Source organism: Macaca thibetana, chromosome 2 (genome assembly GCF_024542745.1).
Source record: "Macaca thibetana thibetana isolate TM-01 chromosome 2, ASM2454274v1, whole genome shotgun sequence".
NCBI classification, from domain to species: domain Eukaryota; kingdom Metazoa; phylum Chordata; class Mammalia; order Primates; family Cercopithecidae; genus Macaca; species Macaca thibetana.
Genome location: NC_065579.1, coordinates 113,716,425 through 113,739,812, shown reverse-complemented (window position 1 = coordinate 113,739,812; position 23,388 = coordinate 113,716,425). Strand labels below are relative to the sequence as shown.

Here is a 23,388-nt window from a genome sequence, read left to right as displayed (position 1 = left end):
CATGCATACAAATTACCTAGGCAGTTTGTTAAAATGTTGATTCTGCCTCAGTGGGTGATATGGTTTGGATCTGTGTTCTCACCCAAATCTCATGTCGAATTATAATCCCTAATGTTGGAGGAGAGGCCTGGTGGGAGGTAATTAGATCATGGGGGCAGACTTTCCCCTTGCTGTTCTAATGACAGTAAGTAAATTCTCATAAGATCTGATGTTTAAAAGTATGTAATAAAGTATGTAGTACTTTGCCTTCCACCATGATTGTAAGTTTTGCCTTCCACCATGATTTGCCTTTGCCTTCCACCATGATTGTAAGTTTCCTGAGGCCTCCACAACCATGCTGCATGTACAGTCTGTGGAACCATAAGCCAATTAAACTTTTCTTTATGAATTACCCAGGCTCAGGTTTGTTTTTGTTTTTGAGACAGAGTCTCACTCTGTCACCCAGGCTGAAGTGCAGTGGCGTGACATGAGCTCACTGCAACCTCCACCTCCCAGGTTCAAGCGATTCTCCTGCTTCAGGCTCCCAAGTAGCTGGGACCACAGGCATGTACCATCACACCTGGCTAATTTTTGTATTTTTAGTAGAGACAGGGTTTCACCATCTTGGCCAGGCTGGTCTCAAACTCCTGACCTCAAGTGATCCACCCACCTCGGCCTTTGGGCATTTCTTCATAGCAGTGTTAGACTAATATAGTGGATCCAGAGCAAGGACTAAGATTCTGCATTTCTAACAAGCCCCTGAGTGATGCCACTGATGATGCTTTGACTAGCAGGATTATAATATACATTATCTCACTTGATCCTACAACAACCCTCAGGCAAGTTTAATCTCCATTTTACAAATGAAAAAACTAAGACTTAGAGAGTTTTAAATTATACTTTGTCTAAACAAGGATCAGTCCATAGGAGGTAGATCTAGATAAAAAATGTAGTTCACCAATACCAGTTAGAAATAATTACAATTAAAAAACTTGTGAAGTTGTATAGGTTTTAAGACTTATGTAATCAAATTGTCATTTGGCAAACAGATAGAAGAAAGACACATTGAAGCCAGAAGTAATCAATATATTTGCATGAGGATCAATACAGAAAAGAAAATTTGAGAATCACCATACTTAACAGATATCTTTGTGTGTGTAATTTTATTCATTTTTAAATTGAGGTACAATTTACATACATTAAAGTGCACCGATCTAAAGTGTTCAGTTCAGTTTTATTCACTTTTAATTGAGGTATAATTTACATACATTAAAATGCACAGATACAAATTGTAACTATCACCTAAAACAAGATACAGAACATTTCCATCATCCTAGAAAGTTCCATCCCATCCCTTTCCAGTTGATTTCTTCATTTCCATCAGTAGTGATAAATGTATTCTTGAACTTCATATAATTGAAACCATGTAATATGCACTCCAGTGTGCCAGCTTCTTTTACTCAACATAATACTTAGAGGTTCATAACCATTATTTTTTATCAAGAAATATCCTATCTCTCACTGTACAATATCTGCAGTCGTTCTTCACCATGATTTTCATGATTTCCAAACAATGTTTCCCATTGGGGTCTAAAGTTACAAAAATTACACATCTAGCAACCACTGAGCATTTGAATAAAATAAAGTCTGGCTAAACTTTGTTGTCAAAACACTTTTGAAGCAAGTAGATTTTGTCTTTTGCTGACTGACCTTACGAATTACCTAATTGCAAATTACGGATTTTCTCACAGAGCATTTTAACATTGAACATTCTACAATAAGAAATTTTCTCAAGCAAGACTGAACAGCAATAGTGGCAACATCTTTAAGACAAAGAAATATTATTCATTCTACCTGCATTGAAACATGTGATTTTTCTCAGCCTACTTTTTTATTCTTGGCAGCCGCCCTAGCAAAGGTCTAAATTTTATTGAGACACACACACACACACACACACACACACACACACACACACACAGCCTCAAAGATCTCAGCTCAGCCTCCTGACAGCAAACCCAACAAATAGATGCTCCTCTGTCAGCCATACCTAGCCAGAAGATAATGATGCACAGACCAGATCACAAGGGCCTCAGTAGTAGAGGCCATGCACAATGCAGTTTGACCCTCTCAGCACCCTAGTTTTTGCATCTCTGAGATGTAGGAGTTCCAGAAACTAGATTGCAGGCCATGCCTTGAAGGCTGCAACTTACACCTTTCCCCCCAGTCAACTCCTGCAACATCTTTCCTGCAAGAGTCATGTGCTCCATTACACACACACACGTGCATGCAAACACACACACACACACCATGAGTGCTTAGTATCTGTAGAGAGTCAGCGGAGCCACCTGCATTTGACTCCTGCCATTTATCTGAAACAATCCTTGACTTCTGTCTTACTAACTGCCAGCATCCATGTCAAGACCCATCACTTTGTTGACAGGGTTTAGCAGGAATTTTTGTTTTCGTAGTTTTTGTTTTCACTTCAGTTTTACTTTTTGTCTCTGAAAGTAGATGGTGAAATCATATTTCTCTGATAATTACACAAGCTTTTGGGGATAAACTGCTGTAGAAGCTAGTTCTGTCCTTTGGAAGAATTTTAGGAAGTAGCAAATTTTAAATTGTCAATTTCTAATGGAAAGGCTTGCCCTAAAAAGGCCCATAATAGCATGTCCCAGAGGAGAGATGGCATGTCCTGCTTGTCTTTGTATTCCTAACATCTAGGCTAAGGCTGGCCATGGAGCAAGAATCAGTAAATATTTGTTAAATGAATGACATTTTGTAAACCTAAAATAAAGATAGCACTGGTTTAATAGAAATGATAAAACAGTTTCACTGACAAAGTACAATTATATAAAAAGCAAAAAGACAACAAAGAATACTTTGGGAAAAAATTATATCACAAAAATTTCTTTTAGGTGATCCTAATGCTTTAGAAGATTAAAAATGCTATAACTTTTATACTTTTTAATAGTTTCCAATTTAAGCATTCATAGCTTACAATTTTACTTTAGGTAATTACTGAGTGACAATCACACACCAGTAGATGTATTCAGTAGCATTTAATCCCATAGGCATTCACTAATATATTACAATTACACTTAGGTATTAGATTTTTAATCAAGAAATCATCACTCTTTTCATGAATACTGATTTTGACTACACAAATTGTCAAATATGTGAAGAAACATTATTTTAATTTGGTAAATCATATTTCCTATTAAAAAACTGATATTTCTACCTGCCATATTTTTACGAACTTCGCTTGATTTGGTCCTGGGTTTTCTTAAAGTGTCATGGCACCAACAGAGGCCAAGAAGTAGCAGAGAATGGAGAAGAGGAGAAACAAAGCACGATGCCACCGTTGTGTTTCACTAACACGGCAAGCAAGCCCTCACTTGCTTCCAGGCCCTTGCGTTTGCTCTTCTCCCTCTCCGGAATGGCCTGTCCCAGCTCTACATGGGACCAGCTCATTCCCATCCTTCAGGCTTTGGCTCTAATGTCTTCTTCACAGAAGCCTTCCCTGATTTCCCAAGGCACAGTGGCTCCCATAGTGACCCTCCATCCATCACTTTCACTGCTGTGTAGTTGTCTTGTCTGTAATCTGTTGACCTTTCCTTCACTAAAATGGAAGTTCCATGAGGTCAGGGCCATTTTTGTTTTGTTCACTACTGCATTCTCAACTCCCTGTCCAGTGCCAGGCACCCGATCAATATTTGAAGAAGGAATGAATAGACATGTCAGCCACCGCTTCTGTCTCCAAGATGCTTTAACCACACACAACTAGAAGCATGAGCCTAAGGCGATTTTTAAACCCAGCCTCCCAAGGCTTAATGAATGCAGAAGGCAATTAGTTGCAACCTTTCAGGTTCATTGGCTGTTTCTTTGCAATTCCTGTGGTGACAGGATAATGATACAGTAGAGAGCTGCTCAAATGACCCAGGTTTGGCTAGCATGATGAGAAACATGATGGGAGTCAAAGGGCTACTTCTCTGCCATTGCTGGGAGAGTTCATGTAAGGTATTGTGCCACAATTCATAGCAACTGCTGAGAGTCTGCCATCTCCATGGACATCTCAGAAGTTGGCAAACCAGGAGAAGTGCTGACAAGGTTAAAATGACGTGGTCTTGATATCACTATCTTTTACTCAAAGTGCCTGGAACATCTAAATGCAGTCATAGTAGTTTTCGAATACTTTAATTCTCAGAGTAATTCATGCTCATTATATAAAATGGAAAGAAAATGCCCCAGAGCATTAAGATTTCCAAGGAAGACCATTATAACATGTGTAGGTTATATCATATGGCTTTGGGATAGACCACCTGGATTTTAATATCAGTTGGGTTACTTACTGATTTTGTGATCAGGATATATTGCTAAAGGTCACTAATCCTCCCCCAACCCCTGAATGCATGCCTTCTTGCAACATGATTATGACAAACCCCCAGTCAAGAGATGAAATCCACTTTTCCACCCCTTGAATTGGGTTTTGGCCCAATATGACTTTGACCAATATGACTTTGGCCCAATGTGACATTAACCAACATGATGTAGCAGCTTGAAAAGTGCTTGAGTATCTGGATTTGCCCTCTCTTGTGTCTGGAAACTCCTCCCACCACCATGTAAACAAGCCTGGATTGACCCCTGGAGAGGGAGTGGCCACCTGGAGCACGGCCCAGCTGTCCTATCATCCTGGTAAAGGCCATCCTTGACCATCCAGCCCCAGCCCTAGCCACGCTATCCCAGTCTAGAAGAATTGCAGCCAACTCACAAAAACATGGGAAATAATAACAGTTTGTTGTTTTAAACCACTATGTTTTGTTACAGAAGCTAACTGATAGTGATTATTGGCCAATTGTTTAATCTCTTTAAGCCTTGGTTTCCTGCTCTGTAGTATAAAGATCATAATAGTACCCTTCTCATAGGTTTCCCTTCAAGCATTAAATGAGATGTATGCAAAGCACGTATCATACCTGCCACATAGTAAGTGCTAAACTCATTTTTATTTTTTTTCTTCCAGACTTGGAAAAAATAGTGTGCTCTATTATTGTTTTCTATTGTGTTTCATCAACATAATATTATACTACTGATACTTAATCATAACATAAAATTACCCCATTGTTTATTATTTAAGTTTGTTATGAACTGAATGTTTGTGTCTCGGCCAAATTCATATGTTGAATCAAATGTATGAAATCAAATCCCCGATGTGACGGTTTTTAAAGATTAAGCCTTTGGGAGGTGATTCGGTGATAAGAGAAGAGTCCTCATGATGGAGTCAGTGCCTTTATAAGGAGAAGCCAGAGAGAGCTAGCTTGCTGTCTTTCCTCCACTGAGAGGACGACGAAAAGTCAGCAGTCTGCAACCTAGAAGAGAGCGCTCACCAGAACCTGACCATGCTGCATCCTAATCTTGGACTTCTAGCCTCCAGAACTGTGAGAAATTTCTGTTCTTTACAAATCACCCAGTCTATTAAATTTTGTGATAGCACCCCAAGCTAAGATAGTTTCCAATTTTTTAACCTGAAACCCCATCAAGAGTCTTATTGAGGCACCCCCCTCTGCCATATTGAAATGGGAAATGGCTTTTCCAGAGCACTCAGGAACCTCCATGAAACTGCTTCAGGGAAAATAAGAGTCTTCCTATGAATGAAACAAAAAACTCTGGTTGATCTAATGTAACAGCTTTTTAAAAGCAATCAGACTGGGGAAGAAAGGGGAATTTCCAGGCCTGAAAGTGGTGCTCTGGGAAGATCTAAGCACCTTGTGGCACAGCAAACAAGTCTTTGTTTGCTCCATGTCACAAGTAGTTCCCAAACTAAGAAGCTCCTGCTAGTGACTGGCTGCTTCCCAAATTACTAGAGACAGTTCTACGAACTGTTAGAAAGCTCCTCCCTGGGATGAGGTCTGTATCATCCTCCAAGCAGATCCTAGACTGGCAGGAGCTGTCAAAATGTTTGCAGATCCCTGTTGGTCAGTGATGCAGAGATTGAGCGAATAGGGCCAAAGGTCACGGCTCCACCATGGCCACATACTAACTTCCTGCAGTGATTCTAGTGACCCGTGTTTTCAGGGGTCCTGACAGAAGACTTGCTCCTCTAGTGTAGGCAGAAGTCTCAGAGAATCCCAGAAAGTGCACTTCGGTTCCAAAGCCTCATAAAAGTGCTTCCTGAGGTTTGAAGCAGCAGGGAAACAATCGGCTCTTGTCCAGAAAAGAAGAAAAGGTGAAAATCCCTCCATAAGGAAGGGAAAACTGCGAGCTTCATAACAAAGACTGAAAGAGCGAGAGATTATTTCTGGTGTATGTCTCTATCCTTAGGATTAAAGATAATAAAGATGATGATACAAAAACAGACATACCACACATTTATGAATTGGCAAAAGCTGTTTCTTACCATGGTCTTCCCAAAAATCATTTTAGCTTCTTAGCAACTTGTTATGCATTCCAGCCATGCTGTCTGCTTTGACCTACTTTTCTTACTCTGCAAGAGGGGAAAATCTCTGCAGGAACTAGACTCAATCAATATCCAAGCTCCAACCAATTATCAAGTTGGCTGAACCACAGTTACTGCCTCCAATTTTTTGGGGGCAGACCTTCAAGAAAAATATAGCCTCTTATTCCTCATTGTCATTCTATATAATTTGTGTCATTTTGTTGGCAAATCCAGTACAATGGAAACAGATGACAATGGATTTACTCAGCAACTGCTTTTCTTAGTTCTCCAAAAATATTGGTATACTTGTCTTGGGACTTAAATCCAATGACAAAACTTTTACTTTCAATCAAAATGTACTCACAGGGCCACTTACTCAGGCAATGACACACATGCTGAATATTTTCTTTGATATATTTATTTTATTTGAAAATTATTCCCTGGCTAGTTTCAAAAGATATCTAAGGCAGCTTACAATAAGATATATATAAGATAATGCAATAAAAATAGCAATGAAAACAGGATACCAAAAACCATTCTGAGGGAATGGGAATATAAATATTATAACTACATTGTCTAATATAGGAAGATAGGCATTGACTTTATCTCTGACAACACAAGAAACATTGTGATGTGGTGGAAAGGTCAAAGGATTTGGATTGAAACACACAGGGTTTGGATCCCAGAAACTTCACTTCATGAGAGAATTTAGGCAAGCTACCAACCCTTCCTGCATTCCAGATTTTTTAACCCCAATTAGCACTTCATAGAATTGTTGTGAGGAGTTAATAATAGCATATATGTAATGAAAAATAAACACAGGGGTGACAGCCATGTACCAGGCCCTATGTTCTAAGTTCTGTACAGGTATTATTTCATTTAATTCTGACAATAATCCTATGAAGGATATGACTACTATCCCAGGTTTACAGATTTGAAAACTGAGGGACACAAAGGGTAGGTGAGATGTCTAAGGTCACAAACCAGTAATGGTAGAGCCAATATTTGAATCTTCAGATCTGGTTCTAGAGTCCATGTTCTTATCTACTCTCCTATACTTTCTTTCATATGACCTCAAATGAGATCACATCAAAATAGAAAGTGAGTGAGTAAATGGTGTGCCCATTACAGCCATCTGCTTCCTGACAACCAAAGCCAAAAGGGAGATATGTTATATGCATACATATGTATGTATACATGAGTATTATGTATAAATATAGCATATTGATACATGAATTTTTATATATGCAAGTGTACATATATTATATATTATATATATATTCGTATATATAAGATATATACCCTAAATGTAGTTTATTTTATATGTATACATAGTATATCTATGTTATATCTATATACACACAATATACACTGTATATAGTTTATTTTATAATGTGTATATATAATATATATCTATTTATATATTAAAATATGTTTATACATTTATAAAAATATTTTAATATATAAATATGTATTTTAGGTGTATATATATGTATACACACACACACACATATTATAAAATAAGCTACCTTTAGGAAAACACCCCCCATGCTTGGATTAAATCACTGTACACCAACAATTTAAAAACTTTTAGCAAAATAGTATTCACTGTTTGTTTAAAGGAAATCTTATTCTGAAATTTAATATATAAAAGAGAAAAAGAAAATGTGGAGCTCTTTAGGTGGTTTGAATAACTCTCCTCAGGTTGAAAGTATCTTGTAATTTGTAGAGCCCCTGAAGCAGGTCCCGGAACCCTGAGGTTCTCCAGCGCCCTGTCTGAAACCATCTCGCTAGATTTTTATCCAAGGAATCATGAAATAAACATCTTCAACAGACAATTCAGAAGATACACCGACATACATTATGTGGCCATTCCTTAGAAAGGTCCCTCAACAAGACCAAGGACAGACCATTCAAACATAACTCAAAGACCTTTCTACAGAAATCTAAGCTGCTGAGGTTCAGTTAGGCAGATTTCTGGTGGCCCAGGGAACTTAGAAAATGACTTCTAAGTATGCTTCTTAAAGTGTAGCACATGCATTAGAAACTCCTGGGATGCCTGCTTGCCAGAGTCCTGATTCCCAGTCCTGATGTAGGAAAGCTGTATCTTTGAGCAGAGGGTTGCAGTGATGTCATTAATCTGTTCCAACAAGTTCCACAGAAGATTCTCAGGCATGCTAAAGAGTGTCAATCATGGAGCTCTGCCCTGTCTAGGACTTGACTATGCTGGTGAGTTGGAATGAAGGTGGGACAATCTATAGCCACAGCATTACCTACTGAAAATTCACTTCCTCAACTTCTTCACTCCACAATAGTCTTCACAAGATGCCCATTATCTCTTTTGGGTGCTTGTCAAACAATCTGCTTCAACTAAATCCTATTAAATCCAACCATTAGGTTACACTGGAGGATAAGGTTAGGGAATTTGGGGCGAAGGAAAGTTCACAATTTCCAACATGTGTTCAAGCAAGAAACTACCTCACTAGCAAGGGGATAATTCAGCTCAGCACCACCTGAAGTAATCAAGACTTGAGGCTGCACAAGTAGTCCAGAGACAGCTGTAACATTGAAATGATGGATTTAAGTATCGTTCATTCTGGATCAAAAGTCTGCATTATGCACTTGAGGGTTTTCTCAAGTACTGAAGGCAAGATCAATTAATTTGCCCACTCTTTCCAAACTTACAAAATCTCAAATTTCAGCATATCTGTGTCCAAAGGATTATAGCTGAAAGAAATTGAGTCAGCTCTTTCTCTCAGGAAATTATTCAAGAGGAAGGGAGCAGCTGTACTTTATGCTACTCCGGACAGTGCGGTCATCACTGCTAAGCAGTGTACCTTATATATATTACCAATATTGCTTCCAATCTTTCCTGGTCCCACCCCAACACGCAAACTTACATATATATGTACATACACATGGAACATTGTGGTCAATTTAAATTGTAAAATATGTATTAAGAGAGAATAGGGGATTTAAAAGTTGCTGTACATTTTGGATTTATAGCAAAACAAAAGTTATTTAAAAAGTTACGAGCAAGCACGTGTTAACCACTAAAATCTGCTTTGCACTTGATGAAAGTTTAGCCCAACCTAATACAGTGGTTGGACCATTAGGCACTCAGTAAATCTTTGTGAAATAAATGAATTTGTGAATAAATGAATTAATGGGTACCACTTATTTATTAGGTAAAAGTCTAACATACAAATAAAAGGCAAAATTGAGGAATCTGTATTCTCTCTAGGAAGAGGGGGTTGGTTCTTAAACTGTGGCCAAAAAAATAATAATTTGGTCTGATGTTTTCCTCTACTTACACTGGACATAGAGTTATATTTTAGAGATTACAATGCACACATTCAAGCTTTAAAAAAATATGTAGTCTGGGCACAGTGGCCCATGCCTATAATCACAATACTTTTGGAAGCTGAGGTGGGTGGATCACTTGAGGTCAAGAGTTCAAGAGCAGCCTGGCCAACGTGGTAAAACACAGTCTCTACTTAAAATACAAAAAGTAGCTGGGTGTGGTGGCTCATACCTGTAATCCCAGCTATTGGGAGACTGAGGCAGGAGAATCGCTTGAATCCGGGAGGCAGAGGTGAGCCGAGATTGCACCATTGCACTCCAGCCTGGGCCACAAGAGTGAAACTCCTTCTTGGGGAAAAAATACGTAGAAAGTTAAAGAAAATGCCTTCAGTATGCCTTCACTATAAAATGTCATTGACAGAACCGAAATTCAAAGTACATTGGAAACTTGGTAAAAACAAAACAAAACATTCTAACACTTGCTTCTCAAAACCATGTCCTCTAAATATTAAGATGGAATTATGTCATGATTTTTAATAGCTCAATTTTCTCCTGTGACTATTCTTTTCTTCTATATTTCTGTATTTTCTCTCCATTCTGCCCCCATGTGTGATAAATAAAGAGAATTCAAATAAGAGTTTACATCAAACCTGTGAAGCACATGTGTAAGGAAAACTTCCATTGTGCCATACATCAAATTGCTCTTATACTCTCTTTATACTTATTCGTGCCCATCCATTCACAAATCTTCTTTATACTTAGTCAATAGCTCAACAAATATTTACCAGGCACCCATCATGTGACAGGCACTGTGCTAGGCACCAGAGTTGGAACAGCAAACTCTTTTCCCACTAGGTTTTTGAGGTCATAGTGTAAGTAGGCAGATAGATATTAAATGATCATACAATTAATTAGTCCATTGAGATTGTAATTAGGACCATGAAGTCACATATTGGTTCTTTAAACAATAGGGCCACATGTGAAGAAATATGGAATTGATTCTTGAGTTATGGGCAATTACTGAAGGATTTTCACCCAGAAGTGACATGATCAGATCTATTTTAGCAAAAGGTCACTCTGGTCACACTGAGGAGAGAGGATTTAAGTGAGGCAAGGGCAGATGCTGAGTAATCAATGAGTAGTCTACTGCAGTGTTACCTCTCAATAAATACCGTACTCCAGGTGACATATGACTGTGGCATGGTCTAGAGAAACAGCACTGGGGATAGAGAGAGTGACAGTAAGGATTATAATAATCGAGGCTGCCATTTGCTGTGCCATTCTCTGTGCTTAAGCAATTTCAATTATTGACTCATTTAATCCTCAGAATTCTAAAAGTAAGGTTCTATTATTATCCCAATTTTATAATCAAGAAAACTGAGGCACAAAGAGGTTCAGTGACCTGTCTGTGGTCACACATCTAGCAGAGATAAGAACCCAGACTCAGCCTTCAGGGCTTAAGCTCTTAACCCCTCCACAAGCTTGCTAAATTGAGTTAGATCTTCTTCTATGTGCTCAGGCAGCCACCTGGTTTTCCATGGTGCAGGCAATTTATTCATTCCCTGCCCAGTCCTTTCACTGCTATTCAACAGGTTAAATGCTTTCTCATGGATGAATGCCAGAGAACATCCTTCAGTGGGAATGCTCTCTGCCTTGTTCTTATTTCCTATGCTCTTCCTAGTCTCAAATACAAAGGCATCTTAAAATTACATGCATTGACCTGTACTGAAAATTAGCTTTGGAATTTCTTTGTATGAAATTCTTTTCTGTACAAACTATGGGTCAAAGAACAGAGCTCAGTTGTGAATTCTGATGCCTCCATTTGAAAAGTTCTGTTAATGTTGAGAATAAATATGACTCAATCAATCTTGGGCAGCAGAGGTAGGCTGAAGAAAACTGTTCATTTACAGGGTCACTTCACTACGGGAGCCTGAACAGAAACGTCATCTTAAAAGTTGTGACCCTATTACTGAATTTACTGTTTCAGATGGTGTCCCATTAGACTGGACTCAATGGACCAGGGGCTGGGCTGACCCTATCCAGGTCAGACATTTGACCTGGTGGGTCAAGAGACTCACGTGACCTATCTGCCATGTTCCTGACGGGATTAAGAGGCAGAGTGCAAGAGAAGTCTGCTGGCTGGGGAGCAGGAGAGGGAAGGGAGGAAACATTGAGGTGTCAGGCAGAGTCAGGGATAGCCAGTGACCTGTTACTAAGGCTTAGTTACTGAAAGGAGGGTCAGAGGCAGGAAGGTGGTTCTAACCTCGGAGAGGGACCAAATCTTCTGAAGAAGAGAGTGTTCACAACAGGAGGTCCATGATAGAACTGAGACACAAGAACAAAATAAAGCCCTGCTCGGGTAGCTGCAGTAGGCACTAGCTTGGTTACATTAGACATGGTGGTTCATTCACATAGTCAGTAATTTTATATGTCAGAAACCATGGAAAGTTTTTGGGATTCAGAGATGAACCACGGCACCATTTCTGCCTGCGAGGAATTCACCAGGCTAAATGGTGGCAAGCGCTCCTTTCAGAGAATTAAAGCACACAGTCAAGGCAGGAATAATGGTAAAACAGACTTGATTCAAATTATCTCCCATGCATCCTAGGGTCAGGATAACTCTCAGATTACTCTGCAGCTAAGCTAACCCTAAGTGAGATTAGAAGGTAGTGGGTTCCAGGTTCCAAACATTTCCCATTTGGTGGACAATATCTGCTACATGAAATGAAGTCAAGCCAGAACCCCGAAGCCACTCTCTCTCTCTGGAAGGAACTCCATGTTCCAGGAGGAGCCATGATTCTTGCCAACTCCCTGTGACCCTGGCCTCCCAGGCAGCGCTGTCTCCACCTCTGGCTCCTGCTGCCCCTGCCTGCCTCTCTGTGGTATCAAAAGGCACCCACTAAATTCACCAACAGAGCTAAGAACCTTCAATGTTCCAGCAGTGGGGCAGTGAGGTAAGTGAGCCGTTGGGGAAATTTCTTGGGGTCCAGAGAGTAGACTTTTTAAGATATTAAAGCCGGAAGGAATCATCTCTTCCAATATCCTGAAGCCCAAGGTCAAGAGAGAACATGAAGCAGAATAAGTTGTGTCCACGAATGAAACCACTTAGCAGAGGCTCTGACGAGTCTAATAACGAACCTGTGGTTAGAGGCCATCTTACACACCGTGCTCTCATTCTTACCCATCCTCCCCACCAACTCCATTTTCCACCTACAAGCTGGAATGATCTTAAAAGATAAATCAGATCATGCAAGACCCTATCTCTACCAAAAAAAAAAAAAAAAAATAGCCAGGTGTGGTAGTGCACACCTGTAGTCCCAGCTATTCCAGAGGCTGAGGAGGTGGGGGGATGGCTTGAGTCCAGGAGTTCAAGGCTAAGGTGTGCTATGATCTCGCTACTGCGTTCCAGCCTGGGTCACAGAGTGAGACCCTGTCTGAAAAAGAAAAAAACAAACAACAAAAAGGCAACCCTCCAAAAACCCAACACAACAATAACAAAAAAAACAACAAAAAAAAAATACTTAGAATAAAATCCAGACTCCTGACCAGAGCCGACGTGGGCTAGCCTCAGCTGACCTTCCTGACCGCATCTCCTGCCCCTCCTCACAGCTCTGCAGCCATACCAGCTTTTCCTCTCGTCCTCCAACATACCCACACCAAGATGCTCCTACCTCAGCACTCAGAACACTCAGCCCCTAAGGGGTTAGTTTTTCTTACCATTGGGCTTAACTGTCACCTCCTCAGAAAGGGTCCTTCTTTGGCCTCACCCCCCACCCACCACTATATTCCCGGTCATCTGGCTTCACATTTCTTTTTTGTTTGTTTGTTTTTGAGACGAAGTCTCACTCTGTCACCCAGGCTGGAGTGCAGTGGCGCGATCTCGGCTCACTGCAAGCTCCGTCTCCTGGGTTCACGCTATTCTCCTGCCTCAGCCTCCCAAGTAGCTGGGACTACAGGCACCCGGCCACCATGCCCAGCTAATTTTTTGTATTTTTAGTAGAGATGAGGTTTCACCGTGTTAGCCAGGATGCTCTTCATCTCCTGACCTCCTGATCCGCCCTCCTCTGACTTCACATTTCTACAGATCCCTGCATTAGCTGAGATGATCTTATGTAATGGTTTATTGTCTCCCTCTACTACAAGGGAACCCAGTGAAGGCAGGAAGGAGGACTCATGCAGCAGAGTATCCCAGCACCTGGACAATGTCTGGCATAGTAGGTGCTTCAGAATTTGTGGGATAAATGAAAGTAGAGTCAGCCCTCGGTATCCATGCCTTCGGTTGCTGTGGATTCAACCAATCATTCATTGAAAATATTTGGGAAAAAAAAATTGCATCTGTACTGAAAACGTAGACTTTCTTGCATGTCATTATTCCCTAAACAATATAGTATAAGAACTCTTCATATAGCATTTACGTTGTATTAGGTATTATAAGTAATACAGAGATTATTTAAAGTATACGGGACACTCAGCCCCACGTGCTTAGGTTATATGCAAATACTACACCATTTTATATCAGAGACTTGAGTATCCGTGGATTTTGGGATATGAGGGAGGTCCTGGAACCAATCTCCTGCTGATTCTGAGGGGTGGCTGTATCATGAAATTACCACGGACTCCATTGAAATGAATGTTTTATGATAAGGTTTCAGTTTACAAGTTCTAGAAATGGACTACATAAAGAACAAAACAAGGAGGGAAGAAGTAAGTTGTCCATGTAGTTGTTTTAATAAGAACTAAAATATATACTTATTAAGCCCCATCTCTACAGGATATTTTAACTCCATACTATACTATGCAGAAAGAAAATTGTTTCTGCCAAAATAACAGAAATGTAGGCTTGATTTATAATAATGTAGAAACAGTTCCAATAAGTTGTTAAATCTTGTTTATTTCTGGTACTTCACTGAGTTTTCTTTTTCATGAAGTTATTATTTAAAGTTCTAGTTAGTGAATTAATGTCAATAATTTAAATGAGTATCTTTGTATGCAATTATCTTGGATTGGAAGGCAATAAAACAGTTGGAATTACTTTTAACAAATTACACATTCCTTCCCCTTCATGTACTCTACTGTTAGCATTAGGGAAAGTTACTGCTGTAATTTCATATTTAAAGAAGAAGCATTTGGTTCAGAGGAAATTATAGAGCTAAAAAATCCATATGCTCCTCACATTCACCCTAACGTAATAAAAACACCAAGAGGTCAGGATTCTCTAATAAGTGATATTCGATCACGCTCTATGTATTTGGATTTTGTTTTAAAGAAATTAGTTTGGGGAGAAAACATCCCAGAGAGAGAAGCTGAACTTTAAAGAGATAAATAAATTAATGCATAATGCATTTTTAAACTCATGAATAGCAAATGAGTTTCTTAACCTGTAGGAGTATTGGGCATTTTTCCCTAGGAGAAGTGGGGTTTACCTCATGTCTTGGAAATGTAAAGGCAGTTACAGGAAATGACTCATGATTAAAGAAGAAAAAGGGACTTTCTGACCTGTAAAGCTATTCACACCTAAGATTTTAACTAGTGGATGACTTAGTCAAATTGGAAGATAATATTAAAATGTTACCGACAACAGTTAAGAAGCTGATGTATCATTAATTAAGCTGCAAACTGTGTTCTGGAAATAGAAAAAAATAATGATGACAAAGTCTAAGAGCAAAAAAAAGGCTTGAAAAACTGATTTATCTTCTATTAAAAAGTAGAACAGAGAGGACATTATTTATTTGTAGGATAATGGCGTTGATCATTTGGAATTCAGAATTAAAATATGTTAAAGCAAACACAAAACAAAAGGGCTAAATAGATCAAAGCTGGGGCTAGTGTTTGGAGACCATAACCAAAAGCCTTTGATGGACACAGATTTCTCCTGTGAATATGCTTTGAAACCACTAAATTATCAGGGGCATATCGCACTCCGCCCACCCTCAGAGTGAAAGCCAAATAGAGAAGGGTAAAGTAACAGAATAATGAAAGCCACATGGTTAACAGGGTAATGTAACAGGGCAATGAATGTCACTCAGATGGATTCAGGCTGAAGCCAAAATTAGCCTATTCCAGAATTAACCTCATCACCTCATTTAGCATATATTGTATTGAGTCAAGGACAAAAAGTATACACGTATCTTTCAATACCAAGTTTTGCAGGAGCACATAGACGTCATCTAAACGTAAATAAATCCGATCCTAAATCTATTTGAATTAATAATAAGATCTAAAATTGCTTAACTTACACGCAACCCTATGAGATAGATGCTAATATTGTCCCCATTTTTCAGGTGAGGAAAACAAGGCATAAAGAGTTCAGGCACTTTCCCTAAGGACAGGCAGCTGGTACCTGGAAAAGCCATATTTGAACTCAGATCTTCTGCTTCCATACTTCATATTCTTAATCATGACATGATTATTCACTCCCATTGTGATTCTTGTTTAACTGTCATTGTTTCTAGATAAATCAAGTTATTTTTCTTGTAAAAATGCCATGAAACTCAGATACGTGGGCACAGGCATGGGGGCTGGAGTGTCCTTGGGTACACCCATCTACTTCCCATCAAAGCGCTCACCAGGCCTTCCCCAACACAAGACTGACCTCAAATAATTTATCAGTAATCAAAGTTGAATGTCTTCATAATCACACTGGTAATTCTCAAAGTATAAATTTTTGTCATAAACCTGTTTGTTTCCATTCATATGCACTGAGTTTTCACCTGACACTTACAGACTCAGGTGTATCGAATCTGATATGGCTTTTATGCACAGTTAGAAACTTTTAATGGCAATCTTGAGGATTCAGTTATCATTTCAATATATATATAGCCAAAGTCTATCTATAGTTTTAAAAATGACCTGCAAGTCACAGAGTGTGGCCCATATGGTGGAACCACAAAGAATATTACTCAAATCTCAAAGTGTCCAAAGAATCTGGACACTCTTTTGGGTGCGTTATAGTGGTATTTAAGCCATATTTAGTGAAAATATTTTAAATGCCCTTCAGTTGCATTTGACCAATACGACTCAGTATCTTTGGACATAAGCAGGTCTCTGAAATGAACATAGACATTGATAAAATGGAATTTCCTAACATGTAGCATTCAGTATACATTTCAAAATATTAATTCAGCTATTCTTGCTGGCGGAAGAGGAGGAAAAAAAGAAGAAGAAGAATCTTCTTTTAAGCCCATGCACAAGAGATAAGAGCCTCTGCTTGGGATCTTTCCTAAAATGCCTTTGGTTTTATAGTTCTAGCAGCGTAGGTCCTTCCTCAGCTCCTTAGGCATTTAGGTAATTTTGGGAGAACAGAGAGCATATTAGCCATTGCTACTGACTTTGATAAATCACCTGGGCTCTCTGGAAAGCAAAAGGATATTGTAAGGAGAAATGCAATACTGTCTGTGATAATGCGCTGAGATCTCCAGAGAAAGAACATATTTAAATATGGCAAAAGCCTAAGAGTGAGGATAACAGAATGGCCAGGGGCTAGTTTCAGCTCCACCAAGTGGGAGAACAGGGTAGATAGTGGTCTATCTGCCATGATCCTTCTGAAAATTCTCTTCCCGCAGACGGATGCACACTATTGATCAATTGATCTGTAGATGGTCATTCCGGCCACTCCACTTTAAAGGGATCCACTGTGCCAGGCTTGTTTGTTTTACCAATTGCTCCAACACTAAAACCATACTGTGAACACAACATTTTCCATCTGGTCATGCCACAGATGAGTTTTTTCTAGGTACTAGTTTATACTTACAACAGCAGGTAGCCAATCCCATCTTCTTGTCATGCTCATCAGCTCCTCTATACCTTAATGATGGTGGAGAAAGAAGGTTGTACTCAGGGTCAAAATATCAATTCAAGTCCTAACTAGTCCACTAATTAACAGTGTGACCTTGTACCTGGCCTCCCTGAGGCCAATAACCCCTGTGTATCTGTCTTCCTGGGTGGATAAAATGATCTTATGAACTAATAAGGGACTCAAAGTGCTTTCAAAATGTAAAATGGTGTCTTTTAATGTGAGTGCTGCTATTGAAAAAGTACCCATTAAATATAAAATAATTTAAAATCTGCCATATAGAGAGGTTTACTCATTAATATGTATGCACTTATGTAACTGAAATATCAATTTACAGTGTAATCTCTCCATGTGTACTCATGTTTCCTGAACAGGCTCTGCTACCTTCAGAGTTTACACATTTTGTGCATGTATAACCTGGTCCAGCCCAGATTATTATGAAAACTTTTTAGTTTTAGAGAGATTAACAGTCATTTTTCTAAGACTGCTATTTACCTGAACTACAGATAATCTTCTCAAGAAAAACAAAAAGAAATTTCCTTAAAACACTATTCATTATGTTCAAAAATAGCCACAGTCCACTTTAAACTGAGTTAATAATAGATTTTCCTGAACAGAATTCCCCCTTTAGTAATTAAGTAGCAAAATGTTTACTCCTGGAAAATGCTTATTTCCCAGGGATTATTAATCATACTTTATTGGGAAATAATCAGTTACATAGTTTACTTTCCCACCCCTCTTAGAAAATTTAAGTGCTGAGATACTCATTTTTGCCATGAAAATCTACCCAGTAATTACCATATTTACTTTTCATTTATGGGGGAATAATCTGTTTTAATTAGGCTTAACTGAATAACTTTTATCAGATGTAATTATCCCTTCCGATAAATATGTCTCCACTAATTACATTTAACCATGGGATTTATAGCTCTTAAGTCATTTAGTAGGAAACATAATAAATCTTTAGTAATACATGCTAAATTACTATAAATTAATTCAGATCATTAACATAATAAACAAATTAGGATAATTTTGCTTAATTAGTTTGGGTGGTTAACTCAAAATCCCATGTAAGCTTCATGGTAATCTTTATTTTCACCGTTATTTCTGGAATGACACATTTTTAAAGCAAATCTATTTTAATATTTAAATATAAGACAGACCTCTTCTCTTAAGTCTTAATCCCTTGATGATTGATTATTTTCCAAAGAGGAAATATAATTGATTGTTCTTTAGTTTTTGAACTGTATCAAATTTTGCAAGAAAAACAATTACTACCCAAATATATTTCAAGTAAAAATAGTGTCTATTTCTTCCTTAAGTAAGCTAATTTTTATTTTGTTTCAATAAATGGATCCAAATAAAAGCCTTGTCTCTACATGTGTGTGTGTATAATAATATATTTTCAGATTTATTTTAAGGAAGCTCAGTCTTAATTTAGGTTAAAGAAGGAAAAGTATGTAGCAACAGGCAGGTAATATTAAACTAGGAAGTACTTAAGAAAGGTAGGACAAATAAAACAATGTATGTCTTTCACAGTGAATGGAAACCTTATAGAAATTCATTATCCCAAGAGATGATGCAGACCAAACATGTAATTACCTTCCAGAATAGTCCAGCTAAATTCAGAGATGCTAGCATTCACAGATGCCAGCCTCAGCACGGGTTATTAGAGAGGCAATATGCCCTGTTCTCTCACGCCTCTGCCAAGCATCCTCTCTTGTCCTTTCCACTTGTTTTCACCTAGGTAACACCCAGGAAACTTCAAGATGCAGCTCAGGTGCCACCTTCTCTCAGCAGCATTAGAGAATAAAATATTAGGCGTCTTTTGACAGCACTCCCCCATTTGTTTCTGGATTTTCTCCCACACAGACGATCAACTTTTGATACAAGTGGCCCTTCCAGACACAATACCCCACCCCTCAATGAAGATGAGGTGACCAGGCATTGCTGCTGATTCATGACAAATTTCCAGGGACTCAAGCAGCCTGCTCTTGGCTCTCTCACTCCCATACTCCTCTTCAATGTAGAGAACTGCTGGGTGTCTCTCCCTTGTTTACAGCTCTCCCCATTCTCCTACACTGGGAGGCTCTTCTGATTTCAGCAGCTCCCAAAACTTCAGATAAGAGATGCTCCCCTCTGTCTGACCCTACCCACCCCTACTCCAGCTTCATGAATCTCTGTCTAGGCCAGCCTTCCTGACTCCCCTGACAAGAGAGGGGATTCAGGCAGCATTTTAGTAACTGAGGCACATAATAATTGCTCAGTATGTTCCTTGAACGAATAGAAAACTCAGAACTGACATCTGAGGAATCCACTATACCTAAATGCTGCCTAATAAATATAAATACCCAATAATTATATTCATTTTATTCCTTCATTCAATGATTCATTTAGAGACCATTAATTTGATAGGCACTGCTCTTTACCTTTCACCTTATATGACATTATCGATTCTCAACGAGCATTTAATCTTCTCTAGTTCATCACTTAGCTAGGTGTTATAGGGAATAATAAACATATATACGTTTCTGCCTTTAACAAGCTTAGCCTCCATCAGACTGTTCTATATTTCTTCATTTCTGGCCTACTTAAAACTCACTTCTTTAGAAAGGCTTTCCCTGACTCCCCACAAGGGACATGATCTTTGGATTTTAGACTATCTTAACACTCTATACTTACTCTTCAAACCACGTGTCATGATATTTGTTTAATGTCTTTTCCCCTCACTAGGTTGCAAGCTCCATGAGAGCAGAGACCATGTCTGCCTGTTCACTCCATTGTCCCAGCACCTAACAGAAGTTCTCCCCATAGCAAGCACTCAATGAATGACCAGTCCAGAGTACAAAAGATCAAGGCGAGAAAACAGAGTTGGGCTATATCATTATTCTATATTATAGCTAATATTATAAATTGGTTAGTCTGTGTCAGGTACTTTTTAAGTGCTTTAAATGTACAAATTCTTTTCACTTTCATATTAACCTCCAAGTACCAGTATTTGAAGAATACCTGACAAATATTAACATGATTTTTATTTTGCTGATAGAGACTTTATATGAACCCTGTGACTGGATACCACTTTTTATAGATGAAGAAATAAAGAGTGATGATGAACTTGCACATGTCACATAGTTAGCAACTGGCAGAATTGTGACTCCAAAGCATGCTCTTAGTCACTGAACAATACACATTCTCTCTCCATTAACCGTAGCAGCGTGGCCAGAAACCAAGAGTGTCTCCGATTTGAAAGCTTACCAGATTTTCCAAGTGTTATCACATTGCATATCTGAGTAAAGAAAAGACAGTCATACCTCATCTCACACCATAGAAAATATCAATTCCATATGAATAATAGATACAGAAGTTAAAATAGTAGAATTATTACAAGAAATCAGAGAATATCTTCGTGACTTCAAGGTAAGCGAAAATTTCTTACAGAAGAAATAGAAAGCATAAACCATAAAAGAAAAACATAATAACTTAGACTTTATTTAGATCAAGAGCTTCTGGTTATCACAAACACTATAAAGGAAATGAGCAGGCAAACCACAGACCAAGAAAAACTATCTGCAATAGGCATGTTTGATGAAGGGCTTATACCCAGAATATGTAAAGAAATCCTGCAACTCAATAATAAAAAGGCAAACCACCTAACAAAAAAATTGGACAAAAAAATTTTAACAGACACTTTATAAAAGAAGATATGCAAATAGCCAATAAAGAAATGAAAACATGTTTAACCATCATTGGTCGTTGATGAAACACACATTGAAAACGTGAGATAACACAACCCACCCACCATAAAATTAAGACAATCAGACAAGATTTTGGAGGGGATATGGAGCAAATGGAACACTCACACACTGTTGGAGAGAGTATAAAATGGTACAACTTTAGAAAACTGTTTGGCAATTTCTAAAAGTGTTAAACATACACTACTCCACCGCACCAATTCCATTTCTAGTTTTTATCCAAAATAAATCAAAATGTTTGTCCACAAAAAGCCTTATACACAAATGTTCATAGCAGTTTTATTGTTAAAAGCTCAAAGCTGGAAATGAGCCAGATGTTTGTCATCAGGATAATGGGTCCATAAATTATAGTCACATAATTAAACACTAATAAGCAATAAAAAGGCATAATCTACTGACACATGTAACAACATGGATCAATCTCAAAAAACATTATGCTGGGTGAAAGAAGCCAAACTGAAAACTAAAGTACCTTCCAAAGGATTCCAGTTATATGAAATTCTAAAATAGGCAAAACTAACCTTTAGTGACAGAAATCAGATTCGTGGCTGCCTCTGCTGGAGTATGGGTGGGGGAATAACAGAAAAGGTCCTATTCTGTGCCTTGTCATACATTCATTGAAACTAACTGAACAGCATATGTAGGATCTGAGGATTCCACCGTATATAAATTATTCCACAATTTAAAAAATATTTTTTAAAAAACAGCAGCCATAAGATATCCATGGTGATTTTAATAACAAGCTGTAGTTATTATGCAAATAATAGCAGTTTTAAAAATGGGATAGAGGAGGTGAAAGGACAGTAATAAATAATGATTAGTCCATGAGAAATGAATGCCAGTGTTCTGAACATAGTGGCAGGTTTTATTTTTATTTTAACCCAGATGATTGCATCAATATTCTGTTGACATTTTATGATAAAATATTGTTAATTGTTGGTCCTCCAGCTAAGAGCAAATATTACATGCTGTGCCAGCGTTGTATATTCTCTTTTGGTAGAGATGGATTCTGGGATCAGAAATCTTTCCTGCCTTTACTCAGTGATAGATGCTCCCGAAGACCCAGGACAGGAACCACTGATTTATTGCTGAAGTTCACAGAAAATGAAGTCATATGGACAACTCCAATCTTACACATAGCAGAAGTTCACAGGGTCTGACCTGAAAGGACCTACATCCCTCACCAGCTGGCCTTCAAGCCTCCGGTCCCAATATAACGTGTGTCTGTGTGGGAAGACTCACTTGTTATCTATGTGTGAGAACAAATGTCACCTATAACTCATGATCATTGCTATAGTCATCATCCAGCTAATTGGGGACATCAATCTATGCTTCCCTTTGTTCTAGCTTCTAGAACTTCTGTTTTGCTGAACCAAATAGTCCTTTCCCCAGCACTGCTTATAGTTTGGGGATTTCTGGTGAAGAATTTTCTTTGCTAATGAAAAGGAAATAGATGTTGCTGGCACCACTTCACCTCCTTCTTTTAATTTTGAACATGCGTGGGATGTGTGGAGCTGCAGCAGCTGTACTGCAACCATGAGACAACAAGCTAATAAGCTCGATGGGGAAACAGAGGCTAGGAGGAGTCTGGGTTCCTGGCAGCATGGCTTAGCCTAACTCTGTACCACCCCTGGACTGCTTACTTCCAGAACTCTTGTCAAAATGGGTAAAGGTGCCAGCTGGGAAAGTTCCAGGACATAGCATGCTTCCAGGGAAGACCTAGACACATAGAAAATGCTGCCCTAAAATCATATAGGAAAGTACAAAAAGGAGATGAATAGTTCTAAGGATTAACTCTCTCCTGAGCAGGCCCTACTTGTAATATCAGGCTCAAGGGATCAGATGAAAACAACAAGAAGCCCTAAAATGTCACGTTGCATAGAGTTTTTAAAAATTATATTTATTTTTCAGCTTGGTAAGTGACTGCTTTTTTTTAACCTGAGAGAGAGAGAGAGTAGATCAAGAGAGAGAGAGAGAAACCAAAGTATTCAATACTCTGTGCTTCTTTGCTAAACTTATAAGCTTCCTTTTCTACACTGCACTTTATTGTATTCCATCCAAGGGGCACCCATTAATCATCATCCCATTCTTGGCAGTGACAATGTGGACAATACATCATATCAAAGATTTTC

The 23,388-nt window shown here is 38.6% G+C and overlaps 1 long non-coding RNA gene and 1 pseudogene across 1 annotated transcript in view; one reads left to right on the top strand and one right to left on the bottom strand.

The window, feature by feature from the left end:
• Window positions 1–23,388, top strand: part of LOC126948836 (B-cell CLL/lymphoma 7 protein family member C-like) — a 1,005,321-nt pseudogene that overhangs the window by 377,191 nt on the left and 604,742 nt on the right.
• Window positions 17,462–23,388, bottom strand: part of LOC126948853 (uncharacterized) — a 56,327-nt gene continuing 50,400 nt past the window's right edge. The window contains exon 4 of the long non-coding RNA XR_007723548.1: window positions 17,462–17,515. This is a non-coding gene — a long non-coding RNA (uncharacterized LOC126948853). The remainder of the gene's footprint in view (window positions 17,516–23,388) is intronic.